Source organism: Nomascus leucogenys, chromosome 8, assembly GCF_006542625.1.
Source record: "Nomascus leucogenys isolate Asia chromosome 8, Asia_NLE_v1, whole genome shotgun sequence".
NCBI lineage: Eukaryota > Metazoa > Chordata > Mammalia > Primates > Hylobatidae > Nomascus > Nomascus leucogenys.
In genome coordinates, this window is record NC_044388.1 from 97518626 (window position 1) to 97531080 (window position 12455).

The 12455-nt window shown below is 38.6% G+C and overlaps 1 pseudogene; it reads right to left on the reverse strand.

Moving 5' to 3' along the window:
• Positions 1–3061: 3061 nt before the first annotated feature.
• LOC100591302 lies at positions 3062–6249 on the reverse strand (annotated as a pseudogene).
• Positions 6250–12455: the final 6206 nt, after the last annotated feature.

Sequence of the window (12455 nt, forward strand, 5' to 3'; positions counted from 1 at the left end):
GGGCATGGGTTACTCTGGGTCAGGAATCAGCATGTCTTGGCTAGATCTTCTGCTTCTGTGTTTCTCATGAAGCTGTAATCAAGATGTTGGCTGCCAGTAAGGTCTCATCTGAATACTCAACTGGAGAAAGATCTACTTTCAAGTGCCCTGATGTGGTCGTTAGATGTATTCAGTTCCTTAAGGGTTATTGGACTAAGAGCCTCAGTTCCTTTCTGGCTGTCGGCTAGAGGCTGCCCTCAGTTACTTGCTGAAGGAGTCCAACATGGCAACTTGCTACATCCAAAGCAGCAAGCAAGCAAGTCCAGTAGCAAGACAGAAGTCACAATCTTATGTAACCTAACCATGAAAATGACATCTCATTACCTCTGTCATATTCTTTTGGTTGGAAGCAAGTCACTACATTTAGCTCACACTCAAGGTTAGGGAGTCGGGGAAGTAGATTACACAAGGACATGAATACCAGAAGTGGATCATTAAGGACCATAGTAGAGTCTGTCTGCCACAGTCATCATCAATATTCCTTACAATTTTAGGGTTTTAATGGCCAATAATACTTATCATTTGTAGAATACTTAGTAAACCTCAGTTATTTCCATTTTTTTCTCTCATTAAAGGGGATTAAAATATAACTAATTGTGACTTTAGAACCTCCAGTTCTTATAACATTTCTTTCTCTTTCTTTCTTTCTTTCTTTCTTTCTTTCTTTCTTTCTTTCTTTCTCTCTCTCTCTCTCTTTCTTTCTCTTTCTTTCTCTCTCTCTCTCTCTCTCTCTCTCCCCCCCTCCCTCCCTCCTCTCTCTCTCTCTATCTCTCTTTCTCCCCTTTCTCCCCTTTCTCTCCTTTCTCTCTCTGTCACCCAGGCTGGAATGCATTGGCATGATCTCAGCTTACTGCAACCTCCATCTCTCAGGTTCAAGTTATTCTCTTGCCTCAGCCTCCTGAAGTAGTTGGGACTACAGGCACACACCACCACATTGGGCTAATTTTTGTATTTTTAGTAGAGAAGGGGTTTCACCATGTTGGTCAGGTTGGTCTGGAACTTCTGATCTCAAGTGATCTGCCCACCTTAGCCTCCCAAAGCGCACGAGCCTTTTTTCTTTTTTTGAGACATGGTCTCACTCTGTCACCCAGGCTGGATGGAGTGCAGTAGTATGATCACAGCACACTGCAGCCTCAATCTCCTGGGCTTAAGCAATCCTCCCACTTCAGCCTCCTGAATAGCTAGGACTACAGGTGCATGCCACCACCCCTAGCTACTTTTTTTGTTTGTTTTTTGTAGAGATGGGTATCTCACTATGTTGCCCCAGCTTGTCTCCAACTCCTGGGCTCAAGTGATCCTCCCATCTCAGCCTCCCAAAGTGCTGGGATTACAGGCACGAGCCACTGTGCCTAGCCTTCTTATAACTATGCTATGATGCCTCACTAAATTTATGAAAACATAATTAGTATGATTACATATTCTTATAGAGGCAAGTGCTTCCTTTCCTGAACCATCATAGCATTTTAGTTGTGTCTTCCTTGTGATTTTGAGCACTTTTAAACTTGCAAAAGAAATATTTGTGAATAGTCTTCTCTCCCTTGCTAGACTGTAGGCTCTTTGAGGATAAATTATTATTATTATTTGAGACAGGGTCTCACTCTGTCACTCAGGCTGGAATGCAGTGGCTTGAATAAGGCTTACTGCAGCCTCGACCTCCTGGGCTCAAGCAGTTATCTTACCTCAGCCTCCTGAGCAGCTGGGACCACAAGTACATGCCACCATGACCAGCTAATTGTTGTATATTTTGTAGAGATGGGGTATCACCATGTTGCCCAGGCTGGTCTCCAGCTCCTGGGCTCAAGTGGTCTGCCCACCTCAGCCTCCCAGAGTACTAGGATTGCAGGCATGAGCCATCACACTCGGCCTGACAAATTATGGTTTTTAACATTTTTTACACCTGACTGCACCCAAAAGAGTACATTTATTATGGAGTTCAGTAAATATCTATTTAAAAAAAAAAGTCCCATAGCATTTTTAAAAATATGAACTCAACATCTCTTTGTATCAATAAAAGTAAGATATATATTTGATTTAGATATCTCTAGTTCACCAAAGTTCACTCAGATACTAGACAGACTGAATACTAATTGAGGAGATTAATCACAAGCAATTTATATCCAAACACTGAAAAATGTAGTAAATATCCGCTGAATGAGTTGATGAATATTCATTTTTCTCCATATATATATATCCCTTTGACATAGTCTCTATGCATGTTTTTGTGCATGAGCGTATGTGTTTGTGTGTGTGTATATATAGACACACGTATATATACACACATACGTATATATACATATATGTTTATATATGTATATATGTGTTTTATATATACATGTGTATGTGTATACATACATACACACATATATACTCATATGTATATACACACACATATATATGTTTCTGAGCTAGAGTCTGGGTGTGTTTCTTCATAAGAAAATTTTGGTCGGGCGCGGTGGCTCACGCCTGTAATCCCAGCACTTTGGGAGGCCGAGGCGGGTGGATCACGAGGTCAGGAGATCGAGACCATCCTGGTTAACACGGTGAAACCCCGTCTCTACTAAAAATACAAAAAATTAGCCAGGCGCAGTGGCGGGCGCCTGTAGTCCCAGCTACTCGGGAGGCTGAGGCAGGAGAATGGCGTGAACCCGGGAGGCGGAGCTTGCAGTGAGCCGAGATTGCGCCACTGCACTCCGGGCTGGGCGAAAGAGCGAGACCCCGTCTCAAAAAAAAAAAAAAAAAAAAAAAAAAAGAAAATTTTATGCCTCCAAAGTATTTCCACATTATTTATAATAATATATAATAACATTACATTGTATAAGTAATAACATTAAATTATCATCCATTTATTCTTTATCCAGCATAGGCAGAATTAGATGGTTCAAAATTGCAAAGAGAAACATAATTTATTTTGGAAGATTGTACATTTTTGTAAGTTTCTAAAAAGCTAAAAACTTTCATGAATTTTGTACTTGAGAAATTATTGTGATTCCTTTGTTAATTCATAAACCTAATGGTATAACCATCACCTTTCTGACTGCCATGCTTTCTTAACATTTTTAATTTGGGGAAGGGTTATAAACTTTGTATCCCAATTATATTCTGGTGATAACAGCTTAGTAGGTTTATTGACAAAAAAAATTTGTTTAGGTAGCTTTCATATAGGCTGTTAAGTTTATTTGTGGTGTCCTGAACAGTTCCTTTCTGCTATTCTTTAATGAAGGTTACAACCTCATGGGGTGTACCACCAAAAATTGCACTATGGTAATAGAAATCTCCTTGTACAAAGGGGATGAAAGCTGCTGATTTAGGTCTTCTCTCATAGGGGAAATCTTTAGCATTTTTAAAATACCACCATGCATGGAGTTCAGCTACAGATGTGCTCAGGGTTTCTTTTTTTTTTTTTTTTTTTTTTTTTGAGACGAAGTCTCGCTCTTTCACCCAGGCTGGGGTGCAGTGGCGCAATCTCGGCTCACTGCAGGCTCCGCCCCCCGGGGTTCACGCCATTCTCCTGCCTCAGCCTCCCGCGTAGCTGGGACTACAGGCGCCTGCCACTGCGCCCGGCTAATTTTTTGTATCTTTAGTAGAGATGGGGTTTCACCGTGTTAGCCAGGATGGTCTCGATCTCCTGACCTTGTGATCCGCCCACCTCGGCCTCCCAAAGTGCTGGGATTACAGGCGTGAGCCACCGCGCCCGGCCGTGCTCAGGGTTTCTATTCACCAAAGTCGTTCTTGAAGATCTGGTTTACAGACATAGTGAAGAGAAAGTCGATTTCATGCTGGATGTAATCTGTGATGTACCCATTTAAGTTCTTCATGTATATGAAATTAAAGTCTTGCCATGGTGATATTTTACTACAGTAAATATTTTGCATGTTTGAAGGGGACCTAACTCTATTTGAGGTAGCTTGTTGATGTCATCCAACAAGATGTAAAAGATAACATTGTAGCCAGTCATAAATTACTTCTTAGCAGATTGTATGAACTCTTTTAGGTACTGATTTATAAATCTGTGAAACATAAAAAAAAAACAAAAAATTATTTTGCTAAAAAGTGTCAGGAGAATATATGCCATTTAAACGTGCTGTCTCACATATGTGTCAATGACATTAAGTAAGGTAAGTATAGAGAAGTTGGTCTATAGCTTCAATTGCATTGGTTAGTGAAAGAGAATATAGTATGTTTGGGGACCTGAAAAAAATCATAAAGTTTGTTGTAAAAAAAAGGGTGAGAGAGTCAAATGGATATTAATGAAAAGACTGCTGAAATGGTGTTAAGGACTCAGCCAAGGCTGAAGAAAATAACCACTGTAAATAATTATACAGGACAGCCAGAAATAATGATTAGGATTAATTATGAGTAGATCTTTAGATGTAGAAAATCCATGGGTACTCATCTATATTTTTCCAAAATAAAAAAGAATAACTATTAGTAGCACCTACTTTCCAGCAGCAAATACAGTCAACCCTATGGTAATGTTCACCCTCTTGTAATGTATTTCCAAGACCTGTCTGTTGTAAGTTCCTTTCCATATGACCAGAGCAAGCCAGTCAGTTCTTGTTACAACATCTGGTCATTTTCTGTTGAACAAATAGGAAACAAATTAAGCAGATAGCACTTTATTATGACTGCACAAGTTGTTGTCCAAGTGATAATGGCTAATGATTATAGAGTACTTACTATGTGTGTAAATGTTTACATAACTCATTTAATCCCTGCAATGTCCTATAAGGTAAGTAGTATTATTATCCTTATTTTTCATGAGGAAACGTGAGCACACATTGATAGAGTAAATTTCTTAGTATCACATAGCTAATAAATGGCAGACCAGGATTCAAGATCCAGCCAATCTGGCTTCAGAGTGTGTACTTTAGTTGTTACATGATATTGCCTTTTGAGCCCAGGGATTATTTTCTTTGAGTTCTGACTGCAGTTTAAACTTAGGTAACCCAATGTCTGAAGAGCTGTATGATTTTTGCTTAAACCCAACAGTATCACTGTGTCCTTATGTGTTCTTGGTTTTTGCCTCCTCCCTTTTCTTTTTCTCTCTTCCTGGAAGATCTATACTACTACTCCATTTTTACCTTTTCCCTAGTGCTTTAAACCTATTGATGCAACCTGGAAGAAAATTACATTAGTCTCAAAAGGGAGAAAAAACATTAGATTTGTTTCTAATAATAACAAAATGACAGCAAAAGTGGCAGCATTAATAATATTGATAGTTTGGCTGGAGGCAAGGCATTAAAGGATTAAAGCAAATTAAGACCTTCATTTTGAAAGGAATTGAATACAAAGTGAGATGCCATTTTGCTTTTGATGGGTGCAAATTTTAATTATAAATCCAGACCCAGACAAAGTAGGATTTGGCAACCTTTAATAGTATATTAATAGTAGTCATCATCATAATAATATAATAAATAATAAATCCTTCAAAAGTATTCCCTCTTACTGTTTTAGTACTTCTTTAACATACAATCGTATTCGTTTGTTTTGTTTTGTTTTGTTTTGTTTTGAGACGGAGCCTTGCTCCGTCTCAGGCCGGAGTGCAGTGGCGTGATTTCGGCTCACTGCAACCTCCATTTCTCGGGTTCAAGTGATTCTTCTGCCTCACCCTCTTGAGTAGCTGGGACTACAGGCACGTGCCACCACACCTGGCTAATTTTTGTATTTTTAGTAAAGGCGGGGTTTCACCATGTTGGCCAGGCTGGTCTCAAACTCATGACCTCGTGATCCGCCCTCCTCAGCCTCCCAAAGTGCTGGGATTACAGGCATAAGCCACTGTGCCCAGCCAATTTTATTTTATTTTATTTTTTTAATTCAGTTATTTAAAACCCCTGTCTCTATTTTTTTTTTTTTTTTTTTTGAGACAGGGTTTCGTTCTTCTTGTCCAGGCTGGAGTGCAATGACACAGTCTTGGTTCACTGCAACCTCCGCCTCCCAGGTTCAAGCGATTCTCCTGCCTCAGCCTCCCAAGTAGCTGGGATTACAGGTGCCTGCCACCATGCCTGGCTAATTTTTGTATTTTTAGTAAAGATGGGTTTTGCCATGTTGGCCAGGCTGGCCTCAAACTCCTGGCCTCCAGTGATCTGCCTGCGTTGGTCTCCCAAAGGGCTGGGATTACAGGCGTGAGCCACCGCTCTCGGCCAAAACCCCTCTTTATTTTAGAATTTCTAGTCATACACTTGTATTTGACTCACAAATCTCAAAATCCATCTTACAACTAGCCCAATGTATCCTTGTGATAGTGATGATGCTTATAAATTAGTCATGCTACAGATGCAAATTGATACCTATTTGAGAAGATGAAAGGGTTTGAGGATTATCCCTCTTTCCTCGTGAGATCAGATTAAAGGTTTGCTGCCAGAATAAAAGAAAAAGAGTCTCTGAAAGCAGAAGGCAATTAAAAACTCCTGTTAAGAAATTGTTTAATAGGCTGGACGCAGTGGCTCACACCTGTAATCCCAGCCCTTTGGGAGACCAACGCAGGCAGATCACTGGAGGCTAGGAGTTCGAGGCCACCCTGACCAACATGGCAAAACCTGTCTTTACTAAAATTGCAAAAATTAGCCCGGTGTGGTGGCACATGCCTGTTAGTCCCATATTCTGAGTACAGATTTGCTTTCCTTGTCTGCAAACCTGCCAGCTTTGTTGACTTGCAGAATATGTTACTCATTACTATGGTATCACACACAACATTACCTTACCCAAGATACACACTTTATGGTGAAAGTAGTGTGGCAGTTGACTTATTTCCATAAAGTTATTTGGTCTTACTATGTGCCTCTTTGTTCAGGGGCAGCTGGTCTGGTAGAAAGTGGAACAGCCAGCAGAAGTCTCAATTTCAGTGCTGATTCAGAGACCAATTTCCTGAAAGGTTGAGGCACTATCCTATAATATGTCATCATGCTTTGAATCAATGACCAATATAAGACACTGTTTCTTCCAAAGCTAAAATACACAGTCCATAAAGCAAAGTGGATGTGGGAATGTTCCTGCTCACGATTACAGCTTATGGAAAGTTTGCTTGCTATTGTTATCAACTCGGGTTCCATGGGTTTGGAGTTCCTAGTTTCTAAGGGAGGAATCTTCTTCTAGGGAATAAATTCATGGTTCTGTGAAGCTAATGGCAGATCATATGAGGTTCTTCATGCTGCTGAACTAATAGGCAGAAATAGTGTTAGTGTACTGGCTGGGGCAATTGATCTTCATCATCAAGGAGATACTAAGATTCTACTACACAGTGATGGCAAGGAGAGCTGCATATAGAACCCAAGGAATTCTCTGGGGTGCCCCTTAGTACTTCGTTTCCAGTAATAATGGTCATTGGGAAATTGTGGCAACTCATTCAGTAAGGTGGGACCACTAAAGGACTCAGAAATAAGTCTTAAGGAATGGAGGTTTGGGTCACTATCAGTTAAGAATATAAGGAAACCATGAAACAGTGGCAATTAACTACCCCCTTTTATTATCAGCCTCCTGAACAGCTACAGATGTGGGACTTAGTAGTGATGTATTATGTTAATTACTTTCTTCCCTTTCCCTGCTACCTTATCTAGAATACCAGAGGGTTAGTGTTATAGTTTAGGTTCCAGTGGGAATATGACTGAATTGTTATCACCTCATGATGATACAGTAGCTGATGGAACTTTGTGTTTCTCCTTTTTTGGGAACATGAGATTCTTCATCAAAGTGAAGGTTGAGAAATGATGCTGAATGGAAAAGGGGGTGGGTTGTGCTAGTTGTTCTCCGTTTACTTTCCCCCTATCCTTAGCCTTTCTCTGCCTGGCTGTATATCTTAGGAACAGACTGATCACCCAAGGTCCCTTGAGTTATGGCTTCCAGTGGGTTCTGCTAAAGGGAGGCACCAGCATAAGATGAAAGAGCAGGAAGATAGAAAGATTGAGTTATCTCTTTTTCTGCTTTCTCTCTCCAGTTTGTTGAGATATAGAGGGTGGCCATGTCCTTCTATGAGTACAACTTCTGTTGGGTGGCTCTTCTTTCATGGTTCCAGCAATCTCTGGTCTCTGGTAATGCCATTCCTTTCCTTGCCCCTTTAGGCAAAGAAGTGGTCACAGCTTCCTGCTGTTGCAAACTCCTGGGTGCCTACATATCCTTTGTTGAGTCTCTAAACCTTGCCCAAATCTCTGCAAACAATCCCATAATTGAAGTTACCGCATATTACTTGAGTTGTTTCTCTTGTATCCCTACAGATTTAGTATCTGAGAAGGTTAGAAAATACCACAAGGCCTGAAAAGATGATGTTCGGCAGGACACAGGTGATCTGATTATGAAGTATAATATTTGCAGTGAAAATTTCCAGAAAGAAAGTATACAGATAAAATGCTAAAGTTTCATGGTACCATACTGTGGAGTATTATGATGTAGAATGAAGCATAAAGGAGGGAAATAATATATATGGCCTAAGGTATCCATATGTTTGGTAAAGAGATAACAGGTATTAAAATGAATTTGAAATTTCAATGCTAGAAGGTATCACTAAGATTTAATGAGATACGATTCATGATAATTGTGGAAGCGTATAATTTGTTCAAAAAGTGTATCTGAGAGAAAGAGTGGGATCTTCTCGTGTAAATCAAGGCTATATTGACCTATATTTAGATCTAGGAAACTGAGCATGTATCTAAATGGAGAAAGAAACAAGTGATACAGGAGGACTATACCATAAACTGATAGAATAGTACTAGAAAATGTCCAGGGTATTTGTTATCCACATCTGTTCCATCAGTATATAATTTCTTCACCTCCTGTCTTCCTGCCTGGATCACCATTATTAGTAGCCTAGTTTGTGACCTTTAATTTTTTTTGTATATTTATGTGATTCTATAGATAACATGTACAATATAAACCTATACATATATACACATATGTGTATATATGCAGTCATTTAAAATCTTGTTTATTTTACAATAATGAAATAACGGACACTTTTTTGTATCTGCTTTTCTCACTCAATGCTACTTTGTGAAATCTCCCCAGGTTATCTAAAATAGTTCTTATTCATTATTTTTAATGGCTACATAATATTCCAAGATGTGGACACTTTGTTTAGCCATTTCTTTACTAATGGACATTCATTTTATCTCTGGAATTTTTGTCACTGTGAAAATAAATGCAATAAATTTTCTTAATCTTATGTCTTTATGTATTGGTGCTGTTATTTTACTGGATAATCCCAGGAGTGAGATTGCTGGGCCTAAGGGTATATATATTGTTTATTTTTAATAGATAGTGCCCAGTTACTTTTTAAAGGCTCTAATACTTCACATTTCCACCAGCACTTTTCCTACATTTTTAAATTTTAGATTTGACATTTTGCAGTTTGAAGGGTATAAATAACAGCTCATTATTAAATTATTTTACAATTATCTGATCTGTAGTGAATTTGAGCATCTTTTCTTTACTTTTTTTTTTTTTTTTTTTTGAGATGGAATCTCGTTCTTTCACCCAGGCTGGAGTGCAGTGGTGCAATCTCAGGTCATTGCAGCCTCTGCCTCCTGGGTTCAAGCGATCCTCCCACCTTAGACTCCTTGGGACTACAGCAGTGTGCCACCATGCCCAGCTAATTTTTGTACTTTTAGTAGAGAGGGGATTTTTTACCATGTTGGCCAAGCTGGTCTCAAACTCCTGACCTCAGGTGATCTGCCTGCCTCAGCCTCCCAAAGTTCTGGGATTACAGGCGTGAGCCACCGTGCCCGGCCTGAGCATCTTTTCATAAGCTTTTTAGTCATCTTGATTTAGTCTATTATGAGTTTCAGTTTTTTGTTGCATTGTTAAATTTTTCTCAGCAATTTATGAGTGCCTTGTATTTAGATAATTACTCTTTCATTTGTATTACAAATCATTTCTAACCAGGCGGTTTTCTTATCTATTAATTTTTTAAGCAAATAAAATTTAGAAATTTTTGTATATTCAAATATAGCTTTTTAAACAGCTATTAGGTTTCTGGCATTAAGATCTTCTTGGCTGGGCCTGGTAGCTCACACCTGTAATCTCAGCACTTTGGGAGGCTGAGGTGGGTGGACTGCTTGAGGCTAGCAGTTCAAGACCAGCCTCAGTAACATAGGGAGATCCTGACTCTACAAAAAAAAAAACTAAAAAATTAGGCCAGGTGTGGTGGCTCACGCCTGTAATCCCAGCAGTTTGGGAGGCCAAGGCGGGTAGATCACCTGAGGTCAGGAGTTTGAAACCAGTCTGGCCAACATGGTGAAACCCCATCTTTACTAAAAAAATACGAAAATTAGCCAGGTGTGGTGGCACACGCCTGTAATCCCAGCTACTCGGGAGGCTGAGGCAGGAGAATCGCTTGAACCCAGGAGACGGAGGTTGCAGTGATCCGAGATCGAGCCACTGCACTCCAGCCTGGGCAACAGAGCAAGACTCTGTCTCAAAAAACAAACCAAAACAAAACAACATAAACAAAAAACTCTAAGATCTCCTCCTTACCTAGATTTTGCATGTTGTAGATTTTTTAGCATAATTTTTATTGTTTTATTTTCTACATTTAAGTCTTAAATTAAGTAAATTTATTAAGTAAATAAAATTCAATAAATATTAACATTAAATAAATCCATCAGGAATTTATTTTTATATATGGCATAAGATGGAGGCTCACTTTTTTCCACTTGGATTGCCAGTAGTGTAGTGTGAGTAGTGTAATTTATTAACTAACCCATTCTTTTCTCACTGATTTAAAAAATACCATTGTTATATGTTAACTTTCACGTGTACTGTGGTCTAATTTTGGATTCACTATTCCTCTAATCTATTCCTTGTTGGTTTGATTACAGTAATGTTATAGTATGTTCTGATATTTGTTGAAACAAAATCCTCTTTAACTTTCTTGTTTTTCACACTTCCCTTGGCTGTTCTGAGACATTTATCCTTTCATATTTACTTTAAGCTTACAGTTTTTTCTTTTAATAAGACAATGAGCATCTTCCCTAATATCTCACATACTAAAGAAGTCATTTCATTTCTTCTCTATGTATCTTAAATTAAAAGCTAATATGATTCTTAATAGTAAAACACAAGCTTTCCAATTAAAGAATACCTGTTACTACCACTATTTAATTGTTCTGAAAGTGCTAGTCATTGCCATTAGACAAGAGATTATATGCATTTATTTGTTCTATAAATATTGAGCCTCTACTATGTGTAGGCACTTTTCTAGGCACATTCTAGTGAGGAGAGACAGATAATAAATGAATAAACAAATACATAGTATGTCAGATGTTGATGAGTACATCTGACTCATCAGATGAAAAATAAAGTTGGGTAAGAGAGAAAGAGAATGGGAGTTTGTGTCATTTTATACAGGGTGGGTGGAGAAGGCTTCACTGATAAAGTAACATTTGACAGGAGTCTTGAAGGAAGTGAAAGAATGAACCATTTTGCTATTTGGAGGATGAATGGTTCGTGCAGAAAAAACAGAAGGTGCAAAGGCCCTAAGGTGAAGTGTGCTTCATGTATCTGAAGAACATCAAGGAGGCCAGTGTGATTGGAGTGGAGTGAGGGAGGGAGACAATAGTTGAAGATGAGGCCAGAGATAAATGTTGGACAGCTATTTTATTTATAATTGAGAGAAGACATTTATGGTACACACAGCTGACAAAGGATTAGTATCAATAATATTTATTTATTTTTTTTGAGACAAAGTCTCACTCACTCTGTCACCCAGGCTGGAGAGCAGTGGTGTGATCTCAGCTCACTGCCACCTCTGCCTCCCAGGTGACACTCCTTTTGCATTCCTTCATCAAAGTCCACCCTGCTTGCATAAAAGAAATTCAATAAAACTCTCCTCCTATTTCACTTGTGCTTCTGTGACCATAGAATGAGATAATTATGAAGATGTTTTTGTCCACTCGGATATATTCTGTCCCAAACTTGATTTTTATGTATTTTTTTCTTCTCAAAGATAGTAAGACTGATGCATTACTCAAAGACTATAAGACTATGAACCTAAAAATATATGAGTTCTTTCAAAGGTGTATCTTTGTAAACAGTGATAAAAGTTCTAAACTAAAGGCATTAAGCTCTAAAATGGAATCTTTGGCTCCAGCCAATGCATCTAGCTTGTGTTGCAGGTATTAGATATCTGTTTACAAGTGTAAATTGGCTTTTGGTGGACATTATCCAAGAGTAGGTCTTGCTTTTGGGTTATGTATTAGAGTAAAATAGAGGTCTCTAATACTTAATTTTTGAACCCTTAATTTGTAAGTGAAATGTTTTAGACCTGTTCCTTCTAACACAGTAGCCATTAGCCACATGTGGCTAGTGAGCACGTGAAACATGGCTACTCCAAATAGTGGAGTTTTAAGATTTAGTATGAAGAAAAGAATTTAAGATATCTCAATAATTTTTTATATTGACTAACCTGTTGAAATGAAATTTTGATTGTA